The following is a 27548-nucleotide window of genomic DNA, read 5'->3' as shown; positions in this document are numbered from 1 at the left end:
GCAGACGTGGCTTCGCGAGCAACCAAAAACCTTCGCGGACGGGATACAGAATCTGATTGCACGATACCAAAAGTGCATTGCTTGCAAGGAACATATGTGGAATATTGATATGTGTAGTTCTTCTTTTTGTGTGGAAATGAAGTTATGTGAAAATTGCCTTTACATTTTGATTTAGCCTAATATATAACATAATATTTGGTACTTCCTCTATCATTTCATGCATTATATTGAATTTTTGAAGCCATTATTATCCAGATTTCTGCCGCTAAGGAATATGAACATAGCAGTCATGAAAATATGTAAAACTTTGCAATATATATTCATCTTGTTAGATCGTCGTCACATTTATTCAACTCCTCGTATGAAAACCAGAGGAACCTAATTCCAAAAATACCGTTTTCAGTTTTGTTTAAATAAGTTCCACCTAAAAGCACTATTTGGAGTAACATCGACATATTTGCACTCCTAATCCTTAGCAGTAAGGTGGAGTGGCGTATCCACGATTTATTGACTCGTTTTAAGAGTCAGGCATATTCCAAAGAATACGTTATTCCTCTCTCTCCTGACCATTGATAAATTGGAGTTACGTCCCTCTGGTTCTCACACAACTATTTGATAATCGATGGTATTCGAGTATCCTTCAACTATGTTGTTACATTTCCCATGTACAAAAATATGAAACGTTTTTATTGAACCACTTAGTATCATATTTCTTCTGCTTGTATTACATTTTTGTAATGTAAGTTAAGAAAAAGTGTTTGCTATCGAATTGATAATCTATGTGATGACACACTAGGCTTAATTCGTGTTAACACAATAATTTATCAGTATCTATACAACGAAGTATTTAATACAATTTTCTATAACAAAAAATATTAATGCAAGATTTTAAAAAAAACGGTTGTTTAATTTTTGTAAGAACTATTTAAAAATTGGAAATGTTAAAATATTATGAACCTTGGTCAAACGTGTGGATCATATTTCTGTTACACAAGATTAATAAAAAAAAAAATAATTGAATGCTGTTCATTATCCATGTACTCTTGTTTAACAATTGCTTATTGTTTCTAATTTCTTTTCAGGTTCCAGAAAGAATATAAATTCTCCTTTCCGACAGTTCGGTGAGTAGAATATAGTAGATTCTATCTTGTAGTAGAATATAGTATATACAGATTACTAACAAGATACTTTGAATAGAACTGGAAGGGGGTGGCAATATATGCTAAAGGGCAAATTACCAAACTGCCATTCTATGTATCAACACACACACACACATACACTTCGCCATTATTCATTTGTTCTTTTACGGTGTACCGTACCTTAATGGCGATAAACCTTTACCCATTTTCCCGGATCCAAATGTAGATGGAAAACCAAACCCATTTCCCTTCAGTTCATGACTGACATTTCCACACATTTACAGTAAAATCCATTTATAACTTTCTACGCTGCCCTGCTGAGACTTGCACATGTCCATCACGTTGCGTCACCTCCATTATGAAGGTAGGAACTGCATTTCTCTTCTTTTTGCATGCGAATTCGCCTGCATGTTCCGGAACGGGTCGAAATCGTTACGCATCCATCAGGCTTTATTAGTTCCTGAATTGCGAGCGAGTTGCGTGATCAGGCAGTCCCTCGCGTGGTCCCCGCCCGCAGGGACAACACAGGCCGCGAAGTTATTGATCACCCCGCGAATAATTGTTTATTTAAAGCCGTGGAACAGCTTTTGCTGGGGTTTCCTCTTGCGGGTCTCGTGGCTGTGCACATGTTTATTGTTGGTCGTTTCTCTCCCGCCTGCTTCATACACAACTGGTGCTGCTGCTATTTCGCGCACGGGGGCGGGCATAACTTTATCTCCATTACATGCATAGGCTAGCTTTGCTCTAAATTCACTTCCTGCTAAGGATGTAGCATCATTTTTCTTATTCTATAACAGAACATTATTGTCGATATCATATTTAATGTCGCCTAGAGTAACATAAATGGAAATCACCTCTCAGGAAAAATTCAGACCGAAGCGACACGTTTCTCTAGGTAACTAACTCTCAGAAATAAATGCAACCTTTCAAACCAATGCGACACGACAAGATGCACTTAGCTTCGTATCCAACCTAAAGCAGCTAAAATCGGTTCATTGGTTCGCAACATTCTGAGCTTTGAAGGGATTGATCAAAAATTCAAGATGGCATCGTATTTCAAGATGGAGGCTGGTCAGGTCAGACACCTCCACATCAGGGGAGTGATGTACGAAGTTCGGTGCTTTAAGCCGACTGTAAGCACAAGAAATATATACTAAAATTGATAAAAGAAGATCGAAAGCTAGGATAAGATAAGAGGGAAAGAAGACATACTAATAAAATGTAAAAGTAATGAATCAGGGAAAGGGTGGAGGGATAAAGAACTTCTCTTGAGCCTCCTTGCATGCAAGAAATTTCATTGAACAACTAATATATCTTGAGACGGATTATCTTGATAGTTTTTCATTGTCTCCTGATTTGTGACATTAAACTTAAGAATAGTGTAAATTTATAATAGGCTATTTTGTGACGTACGAGGTGTGTTAAAAAAAGATACCGTACTTTTGCTGTTCTTGCTTTATTGCTCATGATACACACTTTCAACCACTATCCCCTTCAAAGTACTCCCCCCCCCCCAAGCGTCAATACACCGTTGCCATCGGTTGTTCCAATTTTGGAACGCCTGCTGGAACGCACTTTCTTCGAAGGCGCGTAGTACTCTCGTCGCATTTTCCTGAATTTCCTCGATTGTCTGGAAACGCCGTCCTTTCAAAGTGGTTTTCAATTTGGAAAAGAGAAAACAGTCTGCAGGGGCCAAGTACGGAGAATAGGGTGCGTGGGGCAGAACAGAAGTGCGATTTTTACCAGATAACTTGTGCCAAGGATCGATGTGTGAGGTGGAGCGTTGTCATGATGCAACATCCACGACTGATTCCTACACAGTTTAGGCCTCTTCCTACGCACAGCATCTCTCAATCGTGTTATAATTCTCTGGTAGACTTCCTTGTTTGCCGTCTGACCAGGTGGTACAAATTCATGGTGCACAACACCTTTCCGAACAAAAAACACAACCATCACCACCTTGATTTTTGACCGACTCATCCGCGCTTTCTTTGGTCGAGGAGACACTTTCCCCACCCATTGCGAAGACTGCCTCTTCGTTTCCACATCGTATCCGTAAACCCATGTCTCATCTCCGGTTACGATGTTATTGAGAAAGTTTTCGTCTGCATTTGCATATGCAAGCAGTTCCTGACAGAGTTGAACTCAATTCTGCTTCTGGTTATCTGTCAAAATTAATTACCACTACACACTATTTAAATTAGATATGTGTATGATTTCTGGGAGGGGGAGGGGTGCTCAGTAGTGTTGCCCACGGGACGAGACGGGACAGGCTTTTAAAAATTCGAGACGAGACGAGATTGACCATGTGTCATAAGACAAACGAATATTTTCGAGACGAGACAGCATTTCCACTAGACTCCACGAGACGAGACAGGCCAAAGTCTCGTCTCGTGGGCAACACTAGTGCTCAGCTCTCTTAGCGTTACCCCCTGGGTATGTGCCTATCTTGACCCCTAAAAGACCTGCTGCTGCTCAGGGGTTTTTCTCCTCTCTCTCATTTCTCCTGTCTTCCCTATGTCAGTCTTGACATAATCTTCCTAATTCTCTCTCATTTTAGTCCACGTTCCATTCATTGTATCTGCCAGCCCTTGCTTTCAACTGCTCACTGTGTACTTACTTTTCTACAGTGGATATATAGTCTTCTTCCTTTAAGTAGAGAAGGAATTTTCATACTTCTTTATTAGGTGATAGTGCAAATAACAGTGGGGATGTACTGTTTAATACATGCGAAAATATGAAACGTACGATAGAAATTCAAGGCAACGAAAGTTGTCAGGTTACATTGCAAGAAGTATTTATAATTGTGAAACAAGCCCTGCCCCTAAGAGAGAGTCAAGGCATCACCCTACCTGGAGGGAACCTGCGTAGCAGCAAAAATATTTTTAATGTAATTTTAGCATACCCGGTGGAGGCACATAGTGGTTTGGATTCCACTTTATACTGTAGGTCCAGTCCCCATTACTTAAAACAAAAACTCAAATGTAATTTTAGCGTTTTAGATTCGGAAAGCAAGTAATGCCAAAATTCAACATATACAGTTGTACAAGTTTCAACTGTCCTCCTTTATTGGCCACTATTAACGTCCTTTACAAAACGATACTTTGTTTTGTCTTTGGATACAAGACACATGCTGTGTGTGCATTATAGATTCAAGGATGGCGACAGAAGGTATGCAACCAGCGACAGCAGTAAAGATTCATTTTGTTTTCTCCATAATTCAAATGAACGATGTTGAACATCCAGTTATAATATGGTGAGTTTTTAACTCGAAAGAGTGTTGGTTACTGCATGAGGGTTAATTGGTTTGGTTTGATTTGGTAATTTAGGTCCACTTTATGCACAGTAAGGCTAATCGGGACCGAACCTGTTGTTTAAAGTGGGATCCGCCGGGTATCCAACAGAGGACACCTTGATTACAAGGCAACGACGCTACCACTACGACATCGGGGAGGCCCTTGCAATGCGAAAAAAGAGATGTTCGATAGGGTTTAATTGAAATATGCATTTGATCACGTTAGCTACGTAGCAATTCTTCTCTTCCTCATGTCGTTTTTTGGAAAGTGTCATTTATTTATTTACTCTTATAACATATGCGTTAACTTTAGGGGGCAATTTCTGCCCTTCAAATTCCACAAGAAGTATATAAATTATAAAAAAATATTGTTGTCAATCTTGCCCCCTCCCAAATGCTTATATGAAGTTTGCACCCTCTGATTACTATCATACTATCGAAATAAAACATTTATTACTTAAAACACTAGGTTAAGAAAGCCTTGTCATGGATCGAAGTTCTTTTTCATACCTTATGGAAGTAAAGTGTTTTTATTTACCTGTTTGGTTGTTTTAAGATATTTGTTCCATTCTGAATGATTTTGTGCACGCCACCTCGGAAAACGTGCATTTTGGCTATAGTCAGATATTGCATTACTTCTAGTCACAGACAGAGGCGCAACCACAATTTTTTGTTGAGAGGGAACAAGTACCAGGATAAACGTACCAATAATAATAAGAAGAACATTATTTTTATTATTAATATTACAGTAGTAGTAGTAGTAGTAGTAGTAGTAACAAAGACGTTATTATCCTCGTAAATCACGTAAAAAGGGGATAGAAGTCGGTGATAAAGCATTTGTGTTGTCACAAAGGATTTAAATTTTATTTTCAAAAAGTTCAATTTCATATTAATAATGGAAAACAAGAACACAAACTGTATTTTTGAAACACAGAAAATGCATGATAAATGCATTCCGAATAAAATTAATTTCTTACACATAGCATGTATAACTTGCACGTACAGTACATATGGAACATGGAGCGACGTAAAATAAGATAATATATGTGTAATACGCTAACACTAATTGTGTACGTATTCAAAGCTTCTTTAATACATATATGTAAACCATATATTATTTAAATACATTATACAATCAATTCATCCACATCATAATAAACCAATAGCAAAATTGTAATAAATTGTTTCTCAAATGCGCACACTCCTTTACCTCAAAACATTTGTTCATGCATTTAAGACAGAAAACGCCCATGCATTGCGAGTGAAGCGAGCAAGGAAAATTTTAGATCAAAGTTTTTGCAAACTGAAATCAATGTTGATTTAGTATGGTGCAAATAATTCCCATCCGCCATGACGTTTTCTTTAAGAACTTTTTTTCAATCAGATCGGTCAGCTTCCAGACCGCAGCTACGGCTCTGAAGTTGATTACACTAAGAAAAGCAGGTATTGCGAGCGAAGCGAGCAAGAAAATTTTACGAAAAGTATTTTTATTTGCATAAAATTCGAAATCGAGGGGGCCGATTGCCCCTCTCTGTCTCCTGCAGGTGCCCTTGACCTCAATGTTTGCCCCCTTGCCCCCTAGAATCGATTTCCGCCCAAGATTGGTGGCAATGCACCCTGCCCCCCTGTGGTTGCGCCACTGGTCACAGAAGTATTAACTGGATCATGTTTCAAGTTTTAAATAAAAGATAAATTTGACAAGTATTATTCATCTTATTCAGTAACGTAAATCCAATAACAGCGAATGAGCGAAACTTCTTGCAGGATATTTGTGACATTCTAGTATCGACAATATTCATGAGAAAAATGTGCAAGGAGTCAAGTCATTATATACTTTTCCTTATTGAAGCATTCATATTTTCTTAATCACTTACATCTTGAATTTCTTAGGGTGGGCAGACGAATTTTTGAGGGAGCGCTTTCCCACCCTTCGCGCCGTCCCTGTTGGAATGTTTCCGGAAAGGTTTTTCCCAAGTTTTACGCAAAATTTCACACACGTGTTGTTCCTCCAATTCCTTCATTGTTGCTTTATAACTAATCCGACGAGTCGCTTGTGCACGACCTCACTCAATCGGCTGCTACTCGACAATTAACGCATAGATCGGAACCCAGTAAAAGGCGATCTCTTACCAAGATATACCGCCAGGTGCGCGCGGTAGCCGGATCACGCCATCTGCAACCGTTGGGACACTATTAAATAAGTCTTTTTTTGAACACACCTCATATTTCGACTTACATCCGACCTTTCAGAATTTGAAAATTATTTTTTCAAATCTATTTGATGATTGTATGAAGGAATGACCAAGAGATGGCGGTTGTTTTTTTGTGGGCCTGCCCTCAATTTTGCTCTTATGCCCGTATTGTATAACGGGCAAAAATAAAAAATTGCCTAATATGCTGATGTGCTCATACTATATAAATCAATCAATCAAGTTATTAGTTGTATTATTATTTAAAAATTATTCACATCTATTGCATCTATATATTATCACTCAAAATAAGGGAACTGTGAAAGGAAAAGTTCTAAGCACCTGCTCCCTTCAATCATTCTAAATTTCGATGTATTCAAACGCTAGTTGTAGCTCTGTGTCAATAATTCATTGATATTTCACAAAATATTGAAACTATGAAAATAACTTGTGGTGGACTGAAATATCTACCAATGTACTTTCATTTTGTGTTGTTTGAACACAACATTCAGTGTATTTGTCTTTCTCTCTCGTACAAAGAAAGCTCAGAATCTCCTGTCACTACCGATGCTAAAACCATGTAGTTTTATAGTTGGAAAAACTCCCCTATGAACACTCAGTCGTCATAATTCTTTCCTCCTAAACTTTGTCTCTGTACGGTGCGCGAAATGCCTCGTGTTAGCTACTGGAACTTAATTTAAATAGACTCGGACGCAAGAGAAATAACACTCTGCCCCTGAAGTATTTACTGGTCATTGTCGCAGAACATGCTTTTCGCATTAGAGTTAGAAATTTGAACAATGTTAGTTTCATGTCGGGGCGCCGCCATCTGTACATGTTTCAGCGTCACAACTGGCGGTAAGTCTATTTATATTATCCGGGAAGTGTTGGACATAACGGGGGGAAATGCGAATTATTTCCTTTGAATCGAAACGTATTGCATAACATTCACGATGCAAGTTGAATCTAGTCTTCCTTTGATGTCAGTCTTCTTCTTGTGACGCACCATGAGTGCAAGGGTTTTCAGGTTGGCCATCGAGTCTAAACACTCCCTGGAATATGGAAAATTCCTTAGCATTAAATTTTTATTTTTATTCCTTTCTCTGTTTTCTGCGTTTCTTTCCTCCTATCCATCAGAAGTTTTCTTCTTGCCTATCCTCTCCCTGGTGTTTATATCTTTACTGTTTTCTATCTTCCCTCATGTCTCTTTTTCTCTGTCCCTCACCTCTCTCCCTCTCTCTCTCTCTCTCTTTACATACATACATACAAACAAACGTACATACATACCTACAGCTTTTTTTTATTTCTCTATTCCTCTTGAAGCCTCACTTGTTAATTTTTATTACATTTCTATTTCGTTTTTTTTACATTTCTCATTTGTTATCTTACTTCCTTCTCTTTCTAGTTTCTTATTGCTCTTACTCGACTTTCTGTTATTTTCTCTTGTTTTCTTTCTCATTCGCTCGCTTTTATTTATGATACCTTTTCTCATTCTCTCTTTATCTATATTTATCTTTCTTTTATTTCTCTCTGTGTATATACCTTCTCTTTTACGATACCCATCATATACTACATGACATCCAATGATCTTGAGAGCATAGTTTTGAACATTTCCTTAGAATCGATCCATTTTCCTCTCAAATTTTGGACTGTCAGAATCATAAATTTATTCGATTAGTTTTTATCAAGCGAACCTATTGTATAAAGTATCCTGGTTCATTGGAAACTTTAAAGGGATATTTTAAAAAGGAAAAACCAGCGGAAGGCGGTTTCGGAGATAACTGGGACCAGGGTGCGATTTAACGGGACACCCGCCAAGGAACTCCCGCAATGGACCCAAGTATCCATGGCAGCAGGGATGATTTTATCCCCCCATTTTTTTTTCAAAGCCATCAGCGCGAAACTAATACACCATCAGTGCGGGTTGCGAACATGTATGTAGTGTCAAAAAATAATGTTTACACTCTTTGAACTTAAATAACAGAGAAACTATTAAAGATGGCTTGACTGGACTTTTTGCATTTGAAGCTGCAATGTCCATGTTGAGCATGTGAGAGAGCATATAGGCCTCTTTTGTTTTTAGTCCCGCCACAGCCTGCCAAGCGGTAGTCATTGGTGTACACAAAATGCCAGAAGTGAGAAATATTTCTTTAGAGTAACGTATGAAGAGTCGAATATTTATCCAGATCTCCTGATTTAACCCTTAACTAGGAACGCCTAGTTACGTACGTGATTTTATGTTCATTTTTTTTTTTTAGAACTTTCGCTTACTGGGCTTCGTGAGTGAAATATTTAAACAGTTTTTATTTGTGAGCGTGTTTTAAAGTAAATGTTTAATTTTTTTAAGAAATCGTTCAAAAGCTCGTAGTATGAAAGACAGCAGGGGCGTATACGGTGGCTCTTAGAGGACATTTCGAACCTAGTTCATCTGAAGTGCTTCAAGATGAATAATTGACTCCAAGTCAGATCATGATGTACAGAGTGTATCAGAAGTCCTTTACCACCCATTGTAAAACCCGCAGTGATGTAATTGCATGGAATTTGATATGGGCGATACAAAATAGGCCTATTGGAGTATGTCACGGAGACGGCAGCCATCTTGGTTCCACCATTTTGAAGTCAACTTTATTATTTAAAATGATAGGTGGGCCATGTGATACATGACCTTAAGCTAGAATTTCGTCAGAATGTCAAATCTGAAATCATATTTCATGTAACGTCATTTGGTGAAAAGTTATTGGCAAATGAAAGTGATGTTTACCGGCTTGTTGCAGGTGCTGAACCATGCCGTTAACAACTGAGGAACGCATCCAGATCGTCAAACTGTGGAGTGGGAGAAGTGCCCGTGCAGTGGCTGCCGATTTCAACCTGCGTCATCCAGAACGTCACCCTGTGTCACATGTTGCAATGGCACAGTTATTAACCAAATTCGAGAGACGGGCACGGTCTTAGACAGACCGCGTAGTAGACGACCGCGGACAGTCACGGATGAAGCAACAGCTACGGCAGTGCTGGCCTCCTTCTCGACGTCACCACAGCGAAGCACACGTCGTATAGCAATGCAATGTGCTATGAGTCACAGTTCAGTGTACCGGGTGCAACAGAGGCACGAGTGGCATCCGTATAAGGTGCAAATGCAGCAACACCTCTCCGAGGACGATCCAGATCGTCGCGTTCAGTTTTGCGAGTGGGCTATAGCGCAATTACGGCTAAATCCAAACGTCGCTATGCAGATACTCCATTGCGATGAAGCGAACTTCTACGTATATGGGGAGAAGAATATGAAAAAAACATGCGCTATTGGTCGCCTGACAACCCCGCATAGACAGATCCCTCCAAAATGACCGGTGCAGGCAAAATTATGGTGTGGGCAGGCATATGTGGAACACGGATAATCGGTATTTTTTTCATTCAAGTAAATTTAAATGCGGAACGATACCTGGGGATGCTACAGGAACTGATACTGTCAGTTCTGATGTGGGAAGATTGTACATTTCCCATTATGGCGTCCAGGTGCGTCAGTACCTGGATGAACAATTTTCTGGGGCATGGATTGGTCGACGTGGGCCAGTTGAATGGCCTTCCCGATCACCAGACCTAACGCCAATGGACTTCTATCTTTGGGGACACGTTAAGACTATGGTGTATGATGGTGTGAAAATTCGTGATCATCGTCATCTGGAACCACGTATCATGGCTGTCTTTGAGCAAATTTCACCAGATACCTTGCTCAGTGTCCACAGACATTGGGAGAAGCGTCTGCACACGTGCATTGCCCAGCAGGGACAACATATGGAGCACATTCTGTAACAGGTAAACATAACTTTCAGTTGCCAATAACTTTTCACCAAATGAAGTTACATGAAATCTGAAATAAAAAAGTTGAATTCAAGATGGCGTAACCAAGATGGCGGCCGTCCCCGTGACATACTCCAAAAAGTGTCCCCCTAGGCCTATTTTGTATCGCCCATTTCAAATTCCATGCAAATACATAACTACGGATTTTACAATGGGTGGTAAGGGACTTCTGATAGAATATCATGTTACTGAGTGAGAACATTATACTAATTCGAAATTGAGACAACCTACGCTTCCATTTCCACAGAAACCGTATCTGTTGTGTATCGATCTTTTCAGATTGCACACGATGTATTACTGCCAATGGTGGTCATTTTGAACATCTATAACTTTAAGGTACGTGATACCAAAAAACCTCGTGCTTGCTGTTGTTAGTGTTCTTGTTATTGACGTTAAAAGAGTGTAAACAGTATTTTGGGACACTCTGTATATCCAGCTTATTATCAAGAAATATTCAATAAAAGTTTTAGCAAAAATTGTTGCTAAGATGACAAAATCTTCGCCGTTGCAGGGTTTCTCTTTTAGTCATTCTCACAATAAAATGTTGCAAAAGAATTTGGAGAGATGATATCGTTCGTAATTAATATAAAATGATAACAAGCGTTTATTAACAGTTTATGGTTCCATTTGAAGTTGGAGTACAAAAAACCAGATGTAGGTGGGGTGGGACAGGAGCGAGAGCGAGAAATGTAGGTTGGACAGAAAGTAGGCACACCATTTTTTGATTGCATGCGTTTTGAATTGCAGTCGCAATATTTTGTTCTTCCCATCAGTGGCGGCTGGTGGTCTGGGTGTGCACTTCTATGGGTGTGCACTTCAGCCTTGGCTATTTATTTGTTTGAGTTTATTTTTTAGATCCACCTTACGCATAGAAAAGCAGTCACGAGTCCCTAACCACTATGTGCCTCCACCGGGTGTGTGGCTATTTGTTTTTAAAAAGAGTTGGATTTATTGTTATCAAGAATTAATTGAAGTTACTGCTGAATAACTTAATAAACAAATGCAAAATCATGTAGGAATTTAAGCTAAGTGATTACTGTTACTTTGATGTCATTCTATATGTATTAAATAACACATACAATAAACATATTCTTTAGCAGTAACACTTTAGTATTTTTGAAATAAGGCTATTATTTCTCATCAAGGAAGTTTTTTCTGTAATTTTTACGCTCTTCGATTTAAATGATAATTTCCAAATTTCTTCATGACGTGTGCTCCAATGACTGTTTCTTTCTGTGGGTATGGGAATTTTGGGCATGAATTTTTTTCCAGTAGTCACTCGTTCGTCAGCTGTTAGCAACGTGTCGATTAAGTGCCTAAGGTGTAGTAGTTTTTGTACAATTAGTAGTTTTTTGGTCGCAAGTCGGAATATGTCACGAAAATCTACAAACTGCAATAACTCGAAACCCATTGATTTCCGACCCTAGGTGCATAGGGTCAAATTTGTTGCAAATGTGCTCTAGTATTACCCCTTTCCAGGAATAGGTCGAATTACCAATCACCCTGTATACCATGACCATGATTTACATTGGAGCAAGGTGGAAAGTAGAAGCACCAGGGTGGAAAAGAGGGGGCAACACCTCGCCCGGATGAACATTTTATCTGAAGCCGCTACTGCAAACTACTACCGATCCAAAGACAACTTGCAGAAAATCAGTTGTAATCTATCTAGCAGTGTTTATTTCTAATGACCGACCGACCAAAATAACAAATTCAAGCGAAATCAAGAGAATAATAAATATGAAGAAAATAACAGTATTCACTCAGTCCACACTGCCCTGCTTCGTCTTTCAGATATTTCCCCCTTTAGCTATCCGTATTATTACTGCAGTCGCTGCGCGCTTTGTAGCTAAATTCCCTCCAAATATTCAACAACGTTAAATATTACGTATATGCTATCGCTCTATAGAGTTTTCCCTTTCAGCATGAAATCAAACAATTTGCACTGAAACAGGAACGGCTTTTGACAGTGTAACAATTTTTGCAACGCATGAACTGGCACACAATGAAAACAGCTGACTGATCAGCGATCCCCCCGCCCGCGTTGATCGACTACAGCGCCATAAGGACAGTTTATTATAACCAAGCTGCTGCACTAAACAAAGGCAATGCAAGACATTGTTTAAAACACACGTTTCGCTCTCAGTTGCCCCCTCCTTCCTCCCCTTCTCTCTTGCGCCTGGCATGCTCGGAACAGCAGTGTGGGCGAAGATACCATAGAAATGTCCCTTTTCCAGAAAAACATCCCTTGATTTACGATGATGTGTGGGCTGCGTCCACTCCGCCACACCATCTCGAATGGAATGGGATTGCAACACTGTGTGAACACAGCACTGGTGGTGCTCGTCAAGCCCATAATACTGCAAGCTACAGGCGCCAGTCCTTCTCTTTTCTTGCGTCCTCCAAACAGTGGCATCTGAGCGCACTGCCACTTGTGCGAAACGAACGAACCTCAGTCTGCAGTCGCTCGTAACACGAAGATATGGTCGCCGATTGGGCGTGGGAACGTTTGATGTTTTGAAGGAGATAGTATTAAGTGATTAAGTATAATAAAAATTAATTGCATTACAGATTTATTTTGGTGTGCACGTGTAAATGTGCGAATAGGCAGAAGCCGCTACTGCTTCCCATGCGTTTTGCTTCTTACTCCTCTGTAAAGAGATAACAAAAAATTGTACGGCTCTATATGTGGAATACCGTTCCATGTTTTCAATATTGCAAAACCCCTATGGCATTCCATATTATGAACCTATTATGTGTGTTCATATCAACGAAAGTCGGTTCTGACGAACTACAGGGTCATAGAAACCTCACAATACCTACATTACAAAACATCACATTTATATCCAACTAACTCTCATCATGTTTGCATTACAGGGTGGCTACTCACCGGGAATTCCTTGAATTCCGGGAATTATGCTTGAATTATTGGTTCCGGGAATTATGCGTGAATTCTATTTGACTTTTTCTCCATAGACGTGAAAAATTACAACTTTTATTAATCAGAGTCCTATTCAAATTATACATGTATTTATAAATGCCCTGAGCCAAGTTTTTCAAAGTTGAGCTTCCATTTTTATCTAGGAAGGCAACGAAAGCTGTGGGAAAAATAAAACAATTCTCTCAATCCGTTTACTTTGTTACTGTCCTTTCCAGAACAATGTGACAGATGAAAGATTATTGCAAAATATCTTGAGGTTGATTAGGTAAAATTGAGTTTGACAATTAACAAGTTTTTGTAGATTAGTACATCTCGTAACATCTGTGACTTGTGTTTGTAGCTGTAATTTGAGACTGATTATGTGGAATATTAAACAGTGGCGCAACCACAGAGGGGCATTGCCTCCCAAACGTGGACGGAAATGATTTCTAGGGGGCAAGGGGGGGGGGCAAACATTGACGGCTAAGTGAACCTGTAGGAGGGAATTACCGCCCACAACTTCACATTTTATGCAAATAAAAATACTTTCGTAATTTATTTTTGCTCGCAATTTCTCCTTTCTTCGTCTTATCAAGACGATCTGAATGAAAAATTGTTGTAAAATTGATTGATTGATTTGTGGTTATAAGTCCACTTTATGCACAGAAAGGCTAATCGGGACTGGACCTACAGTTTAAAGTGGGATCCGAACCACTGTGCCATGTGCCTCCACCGGATATGGAACCCGGGACCCCTTGATTACAAGGCGACGATGTTACCTCTATAACGGGGTGGCACAAAAGTTGTAAAAGAGAGAATGCATTGCCGTCCCGTGAAATTATTTGCGCCCTAATAAATCAATATTGTTTTCAGCCTGCAAAAAATTGGATCCAAGAATTTTGTTGCTCGCTTCGCTCGTAATATATGTTTGTTTTCTGAAATGACATTGTATTGTAAATTACCAAGCAGAGAAATAAGACTTGACTTAATTGACTTTGTTTTAATTGCATGAACAGTTGTTTTGAGGAAAGGGAGCGTGCACATTTAAGAGATAATTTATGTAATTTTTGCTGTTGGTTTATTGTGAGATGGATGAATAGTAGTGTGTTTGGTACTATTACTGGGTCGATAAGTGATGAGCCCCCCTCAGGCAGATTTGGCCACACTTAAAACTAGCTCAAGATGTGCATATGAGCTTATTGCCCAAGTGTGGTACTCTGTCTAACCCAAGATTTTTGTAAAAATGCCCTCGGGAATTTCCCGTGAAATGATGAGCCCCCTCAGATTGATTTGCCTACACTTACAAAAGCTACATCTGTGAGATTGTTGTCCATAAGCTTGTTAAAAATATGCCCCTCTTGATATTGTTTTTGCTACACCTAAAACTAAGCCAAGATGCTCATAAGAGCTTATTGCCTCTAGTGTAATACTCTGTAAAGTGTAATCTTATTAGCTACATCTACACCCACACCCACACATATTTACTTCCGGTCTACTTCCGGTCCACTTCCGGTCTACTTCCGGTTCACTTCCGGTTCACTTCCGGTTTACTTCCGGTTCACTTCCGGTCCACTTCCGGTTTGCCTACTTCCGGTCCACTTGTGGCCTATTTCTGGTTTATTTCTATTGCATCATGTTTTGCAACAAATTATTATCCAATATTATGCAATAAATTATTAGGCATGTGTTGTTTTCTGATTGGTTGGTTATGACATAATGTGATGATGTGTTATATTCTGATTGGCTTATTGTTTCAGATGTTTTCAATGCGGTCCGTGCTTAGGCTATATAAAGAGATTCTGCATTACATATCAGCCAGTATTGTGAGAGTTGTTGAAGAGTACAGATGTGTTGTTGCAGTGCTCCTCATATTTTTTAAACACAAAAATATAACAGATTTGTATAAATTGAATTATAGGTTTGTTTGATTTAATATAGAGAATTTTTTATTATTCATATCAAACATATTTGTAATATATTGAACAAAAGGTTTATATCTGCCCCAGTTTGTTATACATGGCACATGGTATTAGGTCATTGTTTTTCTAGGACATGCCTGTGTAGACATGCATTTGTGCTAGGGCAGTGCTTCTGTACTTATTCTACCTTTGTGCATGTAGGCTATCAGCTTTATACAACCTGTCATAGGTTTATTAAGTATAGAGTTTTGATTTGAAGCCCAAGAAATTTTATATAAATACCAAAGCCAAAAATATTAACACACACATACACACACACACACTAAGTATACAAAGCACACTGCTGAACCCAACTGATATTTTTTATTAAGTATAGAATTTTGATTTGAATCCCAAGAAATATATATAATAAACCAACAACAAAAATGCCAAATCAAAAATATTGTAATCAATGCAATAAGAATATATCCAGCCCCAATTGGGCTACGCACCAAAAGAATTGTGATCCAGAAAAATGCAGAACACCCACAAAAATATGCCCAAAATGCCATAGAAAATATAGCATGGAATACTTCACTTATAAACATATAGATACTTGTTCTGCACAGTCATCAACATTGCCCCCACAACCATCTACATCTGGTCTGAAAAGGAAGCTTGAAACACCTGTTAATGCTAGAGCAGCAAAGCAGCCACGCTATGAACCCATCCATAGCAGTTTTGCTGGCCAACTTAGGGATTAACGGTTTGTATCAGAGCAAAAATGTGACATTAAGAATTTTTTGAACAGTGTAAATTCTGATGTGCAGGCAATTCTAAATGCACAAAATGGCTCTTATAAGCTGTCCCTCAAATTTTTTACACAATATAAGAAAGCAAATGGCACAAAATTTACACAGCCCCACATAACAGAAACTGTAGCTGTATATTCAAATGCAAATTTAGACAAAATAATAAGCAGTTTGATAGAGCAATTGAATATTAAACACTCTGAATTTGCAGCAAAAGAATCAGGATGGAGCCTATGCGGATCTGCACAGAAGTTCTATGTTAATATTTCTGAATTCAACCCATTACAAGGTTCCACATATGTGCCTTTACCTGCTAATATTAAAAACAAAAAGCTGTGCTTAACATAGAAAATAATGATCAGAAATGCTTTCTGTGGTGTATTTTAGCTGCTTTGTATCCAGTTTTAGATAATCCAAAGAGAATAAGTTATTATAAACAACATGAAAATGATTTTGATGATGCTATGGAGGGCTTAGAATATCCAATGTCTGTTCAGAATATTGATAAATTTGAAAAAAAGGCCAGGGATAACAATGGTAAACAATTATCTATTAATGTTTTTATTTGTTCTACTGGCCGTGGCAATTGCTTGATAGCACCTCTCAGAATCAGTACACTTGATGATGATGATGCTGTTCCGATTGATCTGCTCTTAATTGAAGGGGATGACACACACCATTACACTCTGATACACAGTCTTGAAGCTTTAGTCAGAAAACAACTAGACAAATCTAAGACAATATTCAAGTTGTGCAGAAGATGTTTGACTGTATTTGATGGTAGAAAAATGGTGAATGGGGTTCGGGAAGTGAATGCAGAAATTGCTAAAAACAAGTTAATTGAGCATCTAAAATACTGTGGCAACCATAAACCTGTTCATATGCTTATGCCTAACCCAAATGAAAATGCCAAATTCAAAAAATTTGAAGCCTTGTTGGAACACCCAGCATATATAGTCTGTGATTTTGAATCAAACCTCAAACCCCTTCCATTCTGCAGCCCAGATCCTGATGAATCTTCAATTACATCATACCAGTTACATCAACCTTCTAGTTTTTATTATGTGGTTGTACAGGATGGGGTTGTTAGTAAAGAATATTTATACATGGGATCAGATGCCATCAAAAAATTTGCAGATAGAATAGAAAATGAGTGCCATGACATAGCATCTAATGTCTTATTAAAATCAAAACCCATGTTGCCTTAAACAAAGGATCAGATTGAAAATTTCAACAATGCAGAAAAATGCCCGGTATGTGATTCTGAATTTTCAGATACAAATATCAAGGTGCATCACCATTCTCATACAGATGGTAAATTCTTAATGGCTCTGTGTAATAGTTGTAATATTAAGATCCAGAGACCAAAATTTGTCCCTATATTTTGCCATGGTGCATCCAATTATGATTTTCATCATTTGATCAGGTACGAGAGGTTTGACAAGCAGAATTTAAATATTTTAGCAGAAAATAATGAGAAATATATAGATATTAACAAGATAATTAAAGTTAATGGTGTTCCCATTCACTTAAGATTTCTTGATTCCTACAGAATTCTGTCTGCTAGCCTGGCTACACTGGCCAGTCAATTATCTGATGATCAATTCAAAATCACATGTGCTTTGTTTCCAAATCAGGACCTGAAATTAATTAGGCGGAAGGGTGTATACCCATATGACTATGTTACAGATTTTTCTAAATTTGATGAGTGTTCTCTGCCACCAAAACAAGAGTTCTACAGCAAACTCAGAGCATCTCGAATCACTGATGAAGATTATCGCCATGCCCAGTTGATGTGGAACAATTTAAAATGCCAGACATTTGGTGATTATCACAAGGCATATTTAAAACTTGATGTCACTCTCTTAGCTGATATACTTCAGGCATTTAGAAAATCTTCCATGGAAAATTATAAGCTGGATCCAATGTATTTTTACAGTGCTCCAGGCCTAGCATGGTCTGCAATGTTTTTAAATACTAAAATGCAATTGGATCTGATCCAAGATCAAGATATGTATCTGTTTATGAAGCAATGTATAAGAGGAGGCATGGTACTATGCTCTCAGAGATATGGCAGGGCCAACAACAAATATATTCCTGATTATGATCCAGCACGGCCATCAAACTATATACTTTATGTGGATGCCAATAGCCTGTATGGCTATGCGATGATGGATAAACTGCCATATGCAGGGCTTGAGTGGGTTGAAGATTTCAATATTGGAGATCTTCAGGATTTTGATGACAGTCACTATGGCCTGTTCTTAGAGGTTGATCTGACAATTCCTGATAATTTACACTACACATTTTCTGATCTGCCCCCAATTCCTGAGGTTAAATGTTCACCTGGCTCTAAACAGAAGAAGCTCATGATGACTCTAGAGCCAAAACAGGATTATGTCATATATTACAAAAACCTCCAGTTCCTAATGAATCATGGTGTTCAAGTGACCAAAGTTCGCAAAGTCTTAAGGTTCAGGCACTCAAGATGGTTGAAGCCATATATTGATACAAACACAAAGCTTCGAATATCTGCAATGAGCCAATTTCATAAGACCTTGTTTAAATTGATGGTAAATTCAGTGTATGGCAAAACCATAGAAAATGTCAGAAAACATATTGATGTTAAATTAATTACTGACCCCAGCCGGAGCAAAAAATTGATAGCAAAGCCTAATTTCAACTACAGAAGAATTTATGATGAGAATATGGCACTTTTCAACATGAAAAAAACAAAGATTAAGTTTGATAAGCCTATTTATGTAGGGGCTGTGATATTAGAATTGGCCAAATTACACATGCTGGAGCTCTATTATGATGTGCTGAAGCCTTTTTATGTTGATCGTGTAAAACTGATGTACATGGACACAGATAGCTTTATTCTTGATATTCAGACAGAAGATGTTTATCAAGATATGTCACAGCCTGCATTGCTTGAATATTTTGATACCAGTGAACATACAAAGATTCAACCCCACAACAAAAAGGTGCCTGGCAAGTTAAAAGATGAGACACTTGGTGATGTTATTGTGGCATTTGCTGGGTTAAGGGCCAAGATGTACAGTTTTGAAACATGTAGTGGTGCTGTTGCCAAAAAGGCCAAGGGCATTTGCAGAGTAACTGTTGACAAAGAGCTCCAATTTAAAGATTACAAAAATTGTCTCAAAACCCAGAGTTTAATCAGAACATCGGAAAACAGAATTCAGAGTGAGGATCACTTGTTGACTACAAATGTTGTAAGAAAAGTGGCTCTGGACCCACATGATGATAAGAGATGCATTTTATCATGTGGCATACATACTCTACAATGGGGTCATTGTGATTTGAAAAGTGGTAATCAATGCCCAATTACAGAGCATGATTTGAAATAAATAAACATGCCTATGAACTTATTTGGGTTCAAAAAACAGGCTATTATGGACCTGCCAACACCAGCACCCTCTTCTGATATAATATCTAAACTAAGTGCTTTGTTAATTATTCATCTGAACAGCATACTTACAGATGTTGATGATGAAACAGGTAAAACATTGTACATATTTAACAATAATTTAAATCATTACCAATTACCTGTAGGTGGTCAATTACAATTTATTACAACTCCCAAGGGTAATGTCAAGATTTCAGTAGGGAGAAATATTTATAGAATTAAGCACTCAAACATGGTTTCTGGCACTGTATATACTGTTTCTGCTGGTGATTGTTTATATATTGAGGTCCCAGGATCCTATGACAAGCTTATACCTTTTTTATAGAATTAAGAATTAGATATTCAATAATAAATTACCACTAAAACAAAAATGCCTAATGATATATTTGGCCATACAAGGCATGAAGATCACAGTGATGAGATTCTGATGCTTGATGTGAGAGTCAAAAAATTAAGAAGTGATTTACAAGCTTTACAAACCACACTCAATGCCAGTCTTCAATTAGAAATTACAAATTTACAATCACAATGCATGGACCCTCTTCTTAAAATTGACTCAGAACTTAAATTATTGCTTCAGAAATATACTGACCTGGCCACATTAGATAATTTTCAAAATTTAGAAGAAGCTGTAGCAGCTCTTCAAGCCAAATTTAAGACCCAGGCCACCAACTCTGAGCAATTGAAACAACAATTGGAAGAGCAGATAAATAATGTCCAGACACAGCTCCAAACAATTGTCAAAAGCATAAAATCACAAGAAGATTTTGATCTAGTGATTTCCACTCTAAAAGAACAGATTCAATCACTGGAGATTTTTAATCTGGGCCCCTTGAACAATGCCATAGCCGATGTTAAAGAAAAAATTGAGACACTTGAAAATTTTATGAACAACTTGCCATCTTCTGATGCTTTGAGTGCAATAACTCGGAGTGTTGCCAACATCAAGCTGCAACTTGAAACATATTAAGATTTTGGAAAAATTCAAAGTACCATAACCCATCTTGAGGGTACAATAGCAGCAGTGCAAAGTGATCTGACAAATGAACAAGAAACTCTGGAATCTCGCTTGACTGGTATTGTAGATACCCTTGCCAGTGTCCAGCAACAGATCACAAAACTTGAAAACCTCAACACTGAATCTGAGATATCTCATTTTCATCATTTAATCGATGATATCCAAACAAAGCTTGAAATTTTACAACAATCAACACCTACTCAGGCAGACATAGCCCTGCTTCAAGATGCTGTGCAAAATGTGGCTGATGCTTCTGAATTAAATAATGTAAAATTGTACTTGAATCTTTGCAAAATACTGTATCAAATCTGCCTACATCACAAGAACTTAAAAATATTAAGAGAGCTGTGAATCGCATATTGAAATCAGAAGATATCAAGAATATCCAGACAGAGATGAAACATCTTACTCAGACAGTGGCCACTCTACCAACTAATCAACATATTAATGAATTGCATGCCTTGTTTGAGGATATCAGATGACAAGTCCATGATCTTACAGCTCAAAATTCAAAATTGGCAGTTGTTGAAAATTTACAGCAAATTGTAGCCAACATCAAGCAACAGCTAGGAAGCATGGAATCCAACCAAGCAAATGCTCTGTCTGTTTTTGTCACCCAGCTTCAAGAGATTGTGCAACAATACAGAAAACTTGTTGTGGACATGAAGATCAAGCCAGGCCATGATGATGTTGTTAGGACTATCAATGAGCACCTTGAATCTGTAACAAGTAGATTGCTTACAGCAGAAAAAGAAATAACTGGCCTAATCGAGATTCCTAAACATACAGTAATTCTTGAATTGTACAGTATCCCCAACAAAGAATATGATTCACCATTTACACCAGGTGGCAAAATATATATGCTGTCTCCTGCATAATTTTATTACCAGTTTTTTGTTGGAGGCACACTTAGACCAATCAAGATCAAATATTGGCTTCAACCTCAGGCACACCACTACCCTACCTTATCAATAACAAATGCTGAAAACAAAGCAAAGGTCACCAGTGTAGAGTTAGAGGATTTTACAGACCCCGATACATTAGAAACATCTTATGCTGAAGATGATGGTTCTCTGGAATTTAATATACAAATAGGAGACAAACTGTATTCAGAAAATCCTGTAGTATCAGCTGCTGAACACCCTATAGTTGCAATATACTTGTTTACATACTATGTCTAGACAAATTATTGTTGATGAATTACACAGACAAGCCAGACATAATTATAAGAGACTGCCAGTGGTTACAAAAGGCATAGATGATTTATGGCAGTGTGACTTGGTTGAGATGGCAAGTGGACAGCTGAAAAACTTACACAAGATCAACAAGGGCTACAAGTATCTACTCACTGTCATAGACACATTTTCAAAATTTGCCTGGGCTGTGCCACTCAAATCCAAGACTGGAGCATGTGTTACAGAAGCCTTCAGGACAATCATCAATCAGAGTGGAAGATCACCGCGCTATTTCCAAACAGATAATGGCAAAGAATTCTATAATTCGGTGTTCCAACAATTTATTAAAAGCCAGTCAATACAACATTACTCGAGTTACAGTGATCTCAAGGCCTCTATTGTAGAAAGATTCAACAAAACCCTAAAAAATCATATGAATAAACAATTTACCCTCCAAGGTAATTATAAATGGCTTAATATTCTTCCAGAACTTTTACATAAATATAACAACTCGGTCCATTCCACAATCAACATGAAGCCCTCTGAGGTAACTTCATCTGATGAGCAAACATTGATCAGTACTGTTTATTATCCTAGATACCGGCCAACAACAAGAAAAGCCAAATACAAGGTAGGTGATCAAGTAAGAATCAGCAAATATAAGCACATATTCAAAAGAGGCTTTACCAGAAAGTGGAGCACTGAATTATTTACAGTGGTTCAAGTTAAACCTGGGATCCGATACACATATATAATAAAAGATCACCGAGGAGAAATTCTCAAAGGCAGGTTTTATGAAGAAGAACTCAGCAAAACTAAGCAGCCTGACACATATCTCATAGAAAAAATCAGAAAAGGCAACAAGATACTGGTGAAATGGCTAGGACTTCCAGAATACAGCTGGATCGAGGCAGACAAAGTGATACTATGAACACCTGGGATGTTATAAAAAGACTGCCAGACCCTGAACAGCAGATTAAGATAAATGGAAAGCTGCTGCCTGATAATATTAGATGTCTTATTGTTGGGCCATCGGCTTGTGGTAAAACTACACTAATGATTGATATTTTTTTATTGGCACCCAACTGGTTAGACTGAAAAAACAGGCACTTGTATGTTTTCTCTAAGAGCTTGGAACAATTAAAATATCAGCAGCTGATGGAGCTATATGATGGACTGGATATAGCCACTTTTGAACCAGATGTTAAGCCACTCCCGAATGTCTCGATAATTCTGTTGTTGTGTTTGATGATATTATACTGGATAATCAAAACAAGGTTAGACATTTTTTTACACAGGGGCGGCACAAAAACATAGATTGCTTCTACCTGGCACAGACTTTTTCTAAAATACCGAAGCAGCTGATCCGAGACAACAGCAATTTTATATGTGTGTTTCATCAAGATCATACCAACCTCAAACACATACATGATGAATATGTAGGTGGGGACTTGAGCTACAATGATTTTTCTAAGTTTTGCAGTAGGTGCTGGAACCAGGACAGCTATGGATTTGTCACAATTGATATGACAAGAAAACCTAATAGTGGCAAATACAGAAATAAAATTAACAATTTTCTAGACATTGAAACATATATAAATAACCATGAAAACGCCAATTATTGATGATCTTAAATTAAAAGATTATCTTGTAAAAAGATTTAAGGGATGGAAATCAGAGAACCGAGGAATCTATAAACAACACAAGCAAACAGAACAGCCTATTATTGATGCTATTAGTGAATTAGGTAAAAATATCAAAACTGTTACAGAGCAAAATCAAAATTTGATGACAGAGCTTGTACCTGTAGCTGCTAGGAACATATTAGATTATCCAATCACCCCACTTTCTAGTATTCATACACCTAGTCCTGTTGCTCCTCGAAGAATTGAAGCTACTCTGGATCCTATTGAATTGGGTCTTCTTGCTCAAAAATATTTAAGCACACCTAAAGACAACAAAGATGAGGTCTTTGGCTTATATGCTGACACAGAGCGTGATGGTAGCATCATACATAGAATTGGCAATTTCAGAGTAACATTTATGGGAGATGATATAATTGTATATTCAGAATCTCATCTTGGAGAAAGAGGTGCTTTTGTTAAATATCCTGGCACAACTGGGTTGTGGGAACTGATGACTAGGAAGAGGCCTGGAAGCTAACAGATCAAGATTATGAGCATTACAAAGAAATATTAATAAAATCAGATGCTCTATACCAGAACAATGATCCCACACAAAAAAGAGTCAAGTCTAGCAGTGGAGCAAAATACAAGAACTTAATCAAGCCCATATGGTCACAGATCAAGACAGGTAGTGGAATCAAACAATACAACACCCTGCCTAAAGAATTTGTGTGGGTTGATGATGTCAGGAAACTTGTAGATAGGTTGCTGGTCATAGCTGGGGAGGAAAATGCTGGTAACCACAATTTTTACAATGAAAAAGTTGGAATTATGGACATGATAAGCACCAATTTGTCTAATTTTATAGTGAATGACACTAAGGGCATTGGATATCTTATAAAAATTATTAATACTCTACAACCTAAATTTTGGAATATCTCTGAGGGTCGAGGGTTGGTTAATGACATCATAAACAAGCTGCCATTTGAACTACACATTCCAGGCTATCAGTATTGTGGTCCAGGCAAAAAATTGGACCATAGATTAAACAGAGGTGATCCTGGTGTTAATCCCCTAGATGCTGCTTGTAGAGACCATGACATAGCATACAACACACATTCCGATCTTGATAGGCGACATGTTGCAGACAAGAAATTAGAAGAGGCTGCATTTTGTAGATTTTTAAGCAAAGATGCTTCTTTAAGTGAGAGAATAGCAGCTTTGGGGACCACCATAGCTATGAACACCAAACAAAAACTGGGGTGGGGGTTGTGAATATATATATAATAAACCTAGGATGAAGGCCAAGGGTGTTATGTATCAGATACCTTATGCAGGTCTTAAATCTCTTAAAACTATTGATAGCCTTTTAACCAAAAAGCAGCGCAAGAAAAAAAATTCTTGTCTTGCCAAGGGCCATGGTATGAAATTATTACTTAGTACCCCCCAATTAAAAAAAATACAGCAATCCAGGAAAAAATCACATGTGGGTGGCTTCATATTTACTATCCCGGCCATCTTAGCAGCACTTGGGGCTGTTGGGAGCTTGGCTGGGGATCAGCTGCTATAGCAAAAACAGTAATAGATGCCAAGAAAAATAAGGCAGAATTAGATGAAAAGAAGCGCCATAATCTGGCCATGGAGAAACAAGGCAAAGGTGTTAAGAGAGCCATGAATAAGTTTAAAAAAACAAGAGCCGCTTACAAACCAAGATATTGAAGCTTTAATCAAGCCACTGGGCATCAAAAATTTTAGAGGTGTGTACATGTCTGATTCTTTACCAGAACAACCACTCAACAAAGAGTGTGGCATAGTTAATTTGGATAAGTACAAAAATCAGGGCACTCACTGGATTTGTTATCTTAAATATTTAAACAGTGAGGCATTTGTGTTTGATTCATTTGGAGGTATTCGACCTGAAAATTTAATAAAATATCTAAAATCAACTAATCTTTATTACAATAATGCCCGTGTTCAAAATTTCAAAGATGTTAATTGCGGACATCTGTGTTTATCTGTTCTCAGATATATGTCTCAAATAAATAAACCATCAATTGAAAATTTTCAAAAGGCCTTGTGGTATTTAAAACATCATGGGGGTATTCCATCTCACCAGCCAAAATTCAATATTGAAACTTAGATTACATGATGATATAGTGTATCCCAAAACAATAGCTCTCAGAGCATTTTATGGCATGTACTTGATCCCTAATATTACACACCACAACAACACAATTGCAGTTGGTGATCAAAAAATTGTTATCACTCCAGGGCAATATAATCTGTCTACTTTAAATGCTCAGTTAGCCAGAGGTATAGTTTTAACTCAAAATTCTGTCACTCACAGAGTAGGGATTGTGTCTGCTACAGAGACAGTGGATCTGGGTACTATAGGAGAGCTGTTAGGCTTTGAGAACAACACAAAACTTGAACCAGCCATCAAACACACTGCTATTAATATACCTAAATTCTTAGCCATAGAGACTCTAAATATTCACTGTAATGTGGCCGAGGGTATGATCACCAAATCAAATGGCATAGGCACTCACAAACAAAGTGGCATCATTGCAACATTCAAACCTAACTCTGAATTTATGGAGCCAATCATCTACACTCCATCCCCAATATTATATTTTCCTGTGTGCCATAATAGAATAGATTATATTGAGTTGATGGTCACTAATGAAAAGGAAGAATTAGTTGATTTTGCTGGAGCCACAACAACTGCTATCATAGAGATTAATATTTAAATAAAAATACATACAAAAAAAATGGAAAATATTGAGAGTTATGAGTTACAATCATTCCCCCCAAACAGGAGGACCTTTGCAAATTTAAATCAACCCAACACAGAGATTGAGGTTGATCTTGATGTAGGGGATGGCTTTATACACCCCCACAGAGCAGATCTATACATCAAGTTTGATGTTGTAAAGCTCGATGGTACAGATTATCCTGCCAATTCAAATCTAAGATTGGTAGACAATTTTGTGCCACATCTGTTCTCTGAAATTGAGATCAGAAAACATGGTGTTGTTATAAACAGAGTAGATTACCCTGGTATTACCTCTACAGCTTTGCCCACACTAAAATTATCCAAGACCGAGGCTTCTTACTACAAAATAGGTGGATTTGAGGCTGGTGATAAAATTATATCTAAAAGCCACACAGTGCTGTTTCCTATGCGCCTATTGCCAGGATTCTTCTCAGATTACAAATATATTATGTGGAAGGGTGGTTTAAGAATCACATTTAGAAGAGCTGCCAATGATAATAATGCTTTGATGAGGTACAGTACATTAAACTCTACAGGGGAAGCTCTGCCTAGTACCCTACCTGATGAAGGCAAGTGCCTTATTCAGACTATGGAGCTAAGAATTCCAGTAGTTGAATATGAAGCCAGTTATGCTCTTAAATACAAAGCAGATATAATAAAAAATCCACAGGTGCCTTTACAATGTTATACATATCAATGTGTGCAGAAGCCTGCCACTGGTAGCTATTATGAATTTGATGCTACAAATTCATTCTCCAGTATACAATATGACATGCCAGATTTTGTGGTGGTACTGTTTCAGACTGGAAGAAACAATAATCAGGAAAAAAATTCAAGTAAATTTGATAGCTGCAACATCAAGAACATATATCTTAAAAATGGCAGAAATGAGGTGTTCCCTAGAGAAAATTATAATTTAGACATGTCCAAGGATGATTTTCTTAAATTATATGAAGCATTTACAGCATACAAAAGGGTCACTACTGGCAATACAGACATGTATTACACACCAGATGAATTTAAAACACAGAGACCCATGTTTGTCATCAACACTTCAAAAAGAAAACAAGTTGTAGTTAATGACAGGACAAACATTAAAATTATCTGTGAATTCCACGATACACTCCCTGATGACACTATATGTAGTGTTATTCTTATAGGTGAAAAATCATATATTTATGATGTAAGAAATGAGAGAGTCACAGAGCAATTCTAGAAGGCCTCTGCATATTGCACAAGTTGGGCCTGGTGTCCAATTAAACTTAAACCGGAAGTAAATATGTGTGGGTGTGGGTGGGTGTGGGTGGGTGTGGGTGGCTCATATTGGCTTAGTTTTAGGTGTAGCAAAAACAATATCAAGAGGGGCATATTTTTAACAAGCTTATGGACAACAATCTCACAGATGTAGCTTTT

At 37.9% G+C, this 27548-nt stretch overlaps 1 long non-coding RNA gene across 1 annotated transcript in view; it reads left to right on the top strand.

Annotated features, from left to right (window-relative positions):
- The window catches only part of LOC145985488 (uncharacterized), a 372905-nt gene that overhangs the window by 237534 nt on the left and 107823 nt on the right, over window positions 1-27548 (top strand). The window contains exon 4 of the long non-coding RNA XR_014441425.1: window positions 1083-1121. This is a non-coding gene — a long non-coding RNA (uncharacterized LOC145985488). The remainder of the gene's footprint in view (window positions 1-1082; window positions 1122-27548) is intronic.

The sequence above is a fragment of the Lepisma saccharinum genome, chromosome 3 (assembly GCF_977018435.1).
Source record: "Lepisma saccharinum chromosome 3, izLepSacc3.1, whole genome shotgun sequence".
Taxonomy (NCBI): Eukaryota; Metazoa; Arthropoda; class Insecta; order Zygentoma; family Lepismatidae; genus Lepisma; species Lepisma saccharinum.
The sequence above is the reverse complement of the archived record's forward strand: the minus strand, read 5'-3'. Positions and strand labels throughout refer to the sequence as shown.